This window comes from Mus musculus, chromosome 16 (genome assembly GCF_000001635.26).
Source record: "Mus musculus strain C57BL/6J chromosome 16, GRCm38.p6 C57BL/6J".
Lineage (NCBI taxonomy): Eukaryota > Metazoa > Chordata > Mammalia > Rodentia > Muridae > Mus > Mus musculus.
The window spans coordinates 30,803,815-30,811,574 of record NC_000082.6 but is presented as its reverse complement, the minus strand read 5'-3'; the positions used below and the strand labels follow the sequence as shown (position 1 = coordinate 30,811,574).

General features: G+C 43.8%; 1 long non-coding RNA gene across 1 annotated transcript; it reads left to right on the top strand.

The window, feature by feature from the left end:
• Positions 1-5,762: 5,762 nt before the first annotated feature.
• Gm41439 lies at positions 5,763-7,441 on the top strand. The gene is made up of 3 exons (XR_876006.1): positions 5,763-5,893; positions 6,652-6,723; positions 7,308-7,441. It is a non-coding gene; the product is annotated as a predicted gene, 41439 (long non-coding RNA).
• The last annotated feature ends 319 nt before the right edge of the window (positions 7,442-7,760 follow it).

Here is a 7,760-nt window from a genome sequence, read left to right as displayed (position 1 = left end):
CTGGAAATAGGAAACTGTTCTAAATATCTGTTTATTTTAACTTTAAAAGTATTTCATGTGTATGTGTGTGCCATATATATGTACATGCACAATGTGTGTGCAGGAGCCCATGAAGGTCAGGAGAGGTGTTGCTCTGGAACTGGGGTCATGGCTGGCTGTGAGGCACCATGTGGGTGCTGGGAACCAAGTCTCCATCCCCAGGAAAAGCTGCAGGTGCTCTTAACTGCTAAGCCATCTCTCCACAAAACAAAGTGCAGATGTAATACTTGTCAAAACAACCACGACCCCCAAAAAACAATGAAGGAAGTTAAAATCGGTGTGGACTTGGAAGATGCCTACGTTTAAAGTGGAAAACATTAATACTAAATAAATAAATAAACTCTAGAGCTGGAGAGATGGCTCAGTGGTTATGAGCACTGACTGATCTTCCAGAGGTCCTGAGTTCAACTCCTAGCAACCACGTGGTGGCTCACAACCATCTGTGATGGAGTCCGATGCTCTCTTCTGGTGTGTCTGAAGATAGCTACAGAGTATTCATATACATAAAATGAATAAATCTTTTTAAAGAAAATCTAAGGGTACATATTTGGGACTGGAGAGATGGCTCAGGTAAGGAGCACTCGCTGCTCTTGCAGAGGACCCGAATTCAGATCCCAGCACCCACACTGGGCAGCCTAGAGGGATCTGGCCTCCACAGGTACTCACATGTATGCAGCATGCACACACACATGCACATAAAAGCACATTGAAGGTACACACTGTACTAGGGCAATCATTCAGACATAATAGAAAGTTACATGGATAAAAATCAACACAGAAATTAAAATATTCCAGGAATTATTAAATTATTCCCAAAGACATCAAGGGAGGAGGAAAAGGAGGAGAAAAAAAAAAAGACAGGATGTCACAAACAGGAAACAACACAAAAAGTGGGTCGACATGCAGACTTACCAGTAATTAAGTAGGCACTGCAGTGAAGAGGCAGAGGTTGTAGGGATGGTTGTTCAGAGGAAAGCAAGCCCAGCCACACTGCAGAGCCTTGCCAGAGCGGGCAGGGATTCCCACTCTTACCACTTTTACCCACCTCTGTCCCGAGGCCCGCAGGACGAAGCAGAGCAAGGAACAAACAGATGCGTTAACCTTGGCAGGGAGGATCGAAACTCCCGGCTGGCTAACGATATGATTGTTTGTGTAGCAAGCCCTAGGGAACCTGCTGACTGGTTATGATAACTTACTAATGAGTTTAGCCAAGTTTCAAGATAGAAAGCGAATATACAAAAATTAATTACATTTCTATTAGCCAACAGTTGGGAAATGAAATTTTAAAAAATCAATTTACAGTGCTGCTGCCTCTGGATCTATAAATTACTAAGGTATTTATCTAACAAATCGTGCCCAAGGTCTCTTTGTTGAAAATTAAAGAATAATAAAATTATAGAAAATCTAAGCAAATCAAAAGATATATCATGTTTAAGCACTGAAAGACTTGAATTCTGAGAGTAGGAGAAATAGTTTTCCGCAAGGAAGAGCACCAAGTGGTTGTCCAACAGCAAACAAAAATCCAATTCCCTAAATGTATATACATACAAGTAACATACAGACCGAGCAGGTGATACCTATGTATGTAGGATTGTGTGTGTATATGTATGTATGTATGTATGTATGTATGTATATTTGTATGTAACAATAATTAATGAAAAAAGAGTTCATGAATTTTAAAAAAAGAGCAAGGAGCAGTATATGAGAGAATCTGGAGAAAGAAAAGGAAGGAGGAATACTTTAATTATATTATCATCTCAAAAATATGGGCAATAATTCAAAGACAAGAATTGGAAAACCTGAGAACATGAATATTCAAATTCTTCCCAAAGTGACATATACAGTTACCATGATGTCAACAAGATTTCCAGCGTATTTTTTAAAATTACAAGTTGGCAAGATAATTCTAAAGTTTATTTAGAAATGCAAAAGACCTCTTATAAATCAATTTTCATAAAGACAAAAGAGACCCCCAAGGGACAAATAAAACAAACAGGTTCTTTGTGCGACGGTTTGACCTATTTTTTTTTCTTTCTTTCTCTTTGGAGAATGGTGTGGAGAGAGACTGGAGCCCAAACCAGCTCTGAAAAGCATTTAATCTGAATGTTTTGGAGTTTTACTCCTCCATCGGGCTACGCTTGATAGGAGTCATGGCGGTTCCTCTCTATGACAGCTTCTTCTCTCTCTGTCAGCTTCTCCTCCTCGCCATTTCAGCTTCTCCTCACCACCTCAGCTTCTTCCTCCCTTCTCAGTGTCCCACAGTGCCTTCCTGTCCACTCATCTGAGTCTGCTTAGATGCCTAGGCACAGTGGAGGAGATCTTGGAGGTGGCAGAGTCCTGGTTAGCTTTGTGCCCATGCCTTTTCCATGTGGCTTGGGTGGAGAAGGCTGCCCATCTTTAGCTGTGGAGTTGGTTCTCCTTGCCAGTAGCTGGTGATGGATGGGTGGATGTGGGACCCATCAGAGCTGACCACAGGGTCCTAAAGGAAAGGGCCGGATATAATCAATCCCCCATTCCTGTGTGGAATAGCCTTGCTGTCCTTTCATTCAAGTTTAGACTTTGAGCTCATTCTAACTCTTGCCTTGTTTTGAAAAGTCCAGCTAAGAGCCATAGTCTGGCCTCAAGTAGGTGGCTCAGGGAAGACCCAGTTCATTTTTCAGTGTTTTAACAGAAGAGCTCAGTGACCTGTGTAGCCTACCTTCTGAGCACATCTAAGACCACAATCCAGCTGAACACTCCAGTGAACCCAATCTTAAGTGTCATTGAGTTTCCCATCCAATTGCAATTGTTTTCTAGTAAACAAGCTGAACTTGACTCTTGTGTCATCCACAGTACGGTATGTTCTATTACTCTAGGGCTTAAAAACACAATACTGTAAATTCCACCCTTCAGTTATTTTGCTGTTGTTTTAATATTGTCTCACTCTAATTTCAAAGCCTATAACAACCCTGTAATAATTGGGACAATGACATGCAGAACAATGGGAGAGTCGGCGAAGCATAGCTGTGTGCGTGTTTCCTTGATGAGGTGGACTGCAACAGTCTGCAGAACACAGGGAAAGGGTCACAGGGCAGCGTGGGGATGACCACGGCCATGGTCTGGCTAGAATCTAAGTAAAGTGGGGGAGGGGGACTCCCTGGAGTGGGGTGCCAAGAAAGCCCTGAAAGAACATGTAATGAGCAGATACAGGCCTGAGGTACAGCATGAGTTATATATTGTTGGCATGGGCATAGCCATGTCAAGGACCAAGGCTTCATGGGAAACTGGCAAAGTTTGTCCCCCAGTTAGGCTCAGAAAGATAAAGCCTTCCTCTGGGTCAAGCATCAGTCTTTGCCAATGATTAACCAGTGTGACAGAATTGGAAACTTCAGCTTCCTCTTCTCAGATGTTTGTAGGTTGAGACTGTTGCCTATACAGATCTCCTACAGGGACTAGCTAGCTCCTCCCCACACACAACAGACATGCAGAGGATACAGGCTGAGGTACAATGTCACCCCAGATTTTCTGTACCTGTGTCTGTCTGTTTGTCTGTCTGTCCCTTCTCCATTCCCTTGCCACACCTTGTCGGGATTCCAGGACCAAGCCACATGGGACATGGCACCCTGGATGCTGCCTCAAATTGACTTAGGACATGAGCAAAATGGTGTCAAGTATCTTTAGGGATAAGGTAATATGTTTGAATTAAACCAAAGACCAAGGGAAAGTGCGAAACAAGTTTAAAATTAGAAGCCCTCTGGCAAAGATGATTCTGAGAGCACTAGAGCAGAGGTTAGAGTGTGTGTGCATGCATTTTCTATTTTATTTATTATTTTATGAGTGTTTTGCCCACATATATGTGTATGCTTGATACAGAAGATAGTATCCGATCCCCTGGACTTGGAATTACGATGGTTGTGAGCTACCACATGGATGATGGGAATCGAACCCAGGTCCTTGGGAAGAGCAGCCAAGTACTCTTAACTGCTGAGCCAACACTCCAGCCCAGATTTTCTTTTTTTTTTTCTTTTATATGTTTGAGTGTTTTGCCCACATGTATATATACCATATGTGTATCTGGTGCCATGGGAGGCCAGAAGAAAGTACTGGATCTCCTGGAACTGGGGTCACAGTTGTGAACCATCTTGTGGGTGTACTGTAAACTAAAAGGGAGTCTTCTGGAAGAACAGCAAGTGCTCTTAGCTGCTGAACTGTCTCTCCAGCAACAATGCATTAGGTATTTTTTAAGCACTATTGAAAAATATTCATTTTATCATGAGCTTTAAGGGTTTATTACAAGTACCCAATAATCTCTTGTTCTTTGAAGGAGTGTAATCACATGAGAAGTCCATTCATACCATCCCCTTTCTTTGGCAACGGTGTGGACATCTGTCAGCTGAGCATCCCTTCCTGTGGCACGTGGCAGCCAACTCCTACTCCAAGAGGTCTCTGCACCAACAGTGGTGGGCAGCACTGCAGCCAAGACAAGCCTCTGGGACTTTCAGGTGACTGAAGCTATGCTCACCTAAGATGAGATGGGGAGTGCCCCTTAGCACCCAACAATAAGCCAGTGGGACTTGAGACTGACCTAATCAAAGACATGTGACTGGACCCTACTATCTTATGAGTGTTTTGATTGCATATACGTACGTGCACCACAGGTGTGCTTGATGTGGGTTTAGGAAATTTTTGTGTGTGTGTTGTGGGGGAGGGGGGGTTAGGGGCTTTGACCTCACACCTGTGCACCAAGCTCTCTTTCCTACCCAGCCATCTCTTCAGATCTGTGATTAATGAAGCTGCCAAGGATCAGTGGTGGCCATGCAAACACTTGTCGGAGCCCTACTTGGAAAATATTCAAGGAACAGGGTATGTGGGAAGCCACATTCCCTACTTGAAACCATTGGCATCTTTCCTCTGTGGGAGACTATCACCCTTTGTTCTTTAGGGTTCCTTGGTTCTACTAACTTCAGGAAGCCTTCCTTCACTTAAACATAACTTCCTCTCTAACACGCTGGATTAAATTCCTTGTTCAGTACTCTCGGTTCATTGCGCTGCTTCTCCATTGTTATGGTTAGCAAACCATAACTACCTGTTCAATTCCAGTATTCCCTGCAGGACTATGATGGTTTGTATTTGCTTGGCCCAGGGAGTGGCACTATTTGGAGGTGTGGCCTTGTTGAAGTAGGTGTGTCACTGTGGGTGTGGACTTTAAGACCTTTGTCCTAGCTGTCTGGAAGCCAGTCTTCTCCTAGCAGCCTTCAGATGAAGATGTAGAACTCTCAGCTCTGCTTACATCATGCCTGCCTGGATGCTGTCGTGTTCCTGCCTTGATGATAATAGACTGAACCTCTGAGCCTGTAAGCCAGGTTGTCCTTTATAAAACTTGCCTTGGTCATGTTGTTTGTTCACAGCAGTAAAACCCTCACTAAGACCAGGACCATAAGTATCAAGAAGTTGAGAACTGTCTCAGGTACCACTTGAGACACTAAACACAACACTCAACACAGAATAGGTGCCTACCAGAAATTTGTTGAATCCAGTTGATCAGTTTGGGGAGGAATAGTGTTATGGTTTGAATAGGCTACCTAAAAAATCCAAGTGTTGAGTCTTCATATGTACAATGATAGAATTAAGCCACATGGCCAGTAAGAGGTGGTTAGGGTCTCAGGATCTCTTTATGCCATAGATAGAACTAAGATCCTAAAGGCTTCATAAGGGATTCGACTGTCTTACCTTCCACCTTGGCCATGTAAAGTTATGGTGTATCTCTCTTCCAGAGGGTGACAGTCACAAAGCACCATCTTGAAACAGAGAAGAGCCTTTCCCAGACAGCTGAACCTGCCAGAACCTCACCATGGACGTCTCAGCCTCTGTAACTGTGAGAAATTAATGTGTGTGTGTGTGTGTGTGTGTGTGTGTGTGTGTGTGTGTGTGCAGGTATACACACCTGTGCACACACCAGAAACCAGAAGAGAATGCTGGGTGTCCTTTTCATCATTCTCTGCCTTATTCCCTTGAAATGAAGTCTCTTAGTGAACCTAGAGCTGGGCTGGTGATCGTTGAGTCCCAGAGATCTTCCTGGCTCTGCCCTCCACCTCCCGCCACAGAGCTGGGCTTACAGGAATGTGTGCAACCAAGCTCACATTTTTATGTGGGCTGGGGAGATTTGAACTCAGATCTTCACATTTGTGTACCAAGTGCCCTGATCTCCCAGCTGTCTCTCCAGCTTGAGAGATCAGTCTTTTTATTCTTTACAGAGTATCCGGTCTCCTAAACGCTGTTATAGCAACACAGATCGATGAATTGATGGAGCACAAAGGATTTGGGGATCAGTGCAAACACGGTGTGGTAGTACAAAGGTGGATGCTTGCCATTATAAATTCTTCTAAATGTGTAGAATGTATAATGCCAGGAGGGAGCCCTAATGGACCCTGGGTGACATTTATGTGTCAATGTAAGGTTGTTCTTTGCAACAAATTGGCCACCCTGGTTGAGGATGTTGCTGATGAGGGAGCTGGGAGGAGGGCTGAGAGTGTGTGAGAGATCTCTCTATCTTCAGCTCAGTTTCACTGTAAACTTAAAATTGCTAAAAAAAAATAATAATAATTAAAAGTAAAATTCATAACCTTTTTACAGGCAAGGCATCAGGTGCCAGAGAAATCATGAGACACAGAGAGACCTCACCAGTTGACTGGCAACATGGGATGTGTATGTAGCCTGCTGACACAACACTGCTTCCCTAAAAGAAGTGTTGGCTTCCACTGACTGTCCCTGAGCAGAAAACCTGGCTTGGCGAGGGAGTCAAAGCTGAGATTCAGAGGCCTCCCTCCCCTGATGACCCTCAGTTTATTGTGCCTCACTCATCATCTTGTTAGACTTTCTTCTCTGACACTGCTCACTAAAGGTTAAAACCATTCTATATCACAGTGCCCAGACACTAGCCAAAGAGCTGGCCTGGTGTCTCTGAGGCCTGGGTTGTCGGTGAGCTTCAGGAACCATAAAAATCCAAGTGTTGAGGTTCAAGGGGTCAGAGAAGCTGGGAAGCTCATATTCATAGCACCCTTAGAGGTGACTCCGGTTTTATGTATGGTTTTATGAATACATGCTACAGAATTACCATAGGGAAGATTTAGTGGAGACAGAAAGAAACTGAGCTTCATGAAAAATAATTACTGCCCTCAAGTTGATATAATTACTTGCACTGGTTTGTTGAGGGTGCTATACAGTTTTATTTGTTGGCAATTTTAAAACTACACCCAGAGAATAAAAGGCCTGTTTTAATTTATTTCCAGGTTACTCCTCTGCTCCAGACTGGGGCTGTAGACCATCAAGCTGTGCGGCTGCTGCTGGGCCTGGCTCTGGGCACAGGGCCAGCCACTGCCCCTTGCCCTTCTTCCCGGAGAAAGGAATAAATTCAGATCTATACAGGCAGGATTCCACTCTGATTATCTTTCTCTTTGATATAGCGCTGTTCTTTGGGACACAATCTGAAGGAGAAATGGACTTTAAAGATTTTGCAAGGAGAAATGGGAGAAACAGACTAGAAAGAAATATTCTTTTAAATATGTATTTGTATCTACAAGCACGAATGCACATGTGTATGTAGTACATATGGTGCATGGATGTTGGTGCTCACAACCCCCAGCTTACTCTGATCTGCTCGATGTCTTGTTAGGCTTTCTTCTCCACGCTGCTCACTAAAGGATAAAACCATCCTATATCACAGTGCCCAGACAGACCCTGTT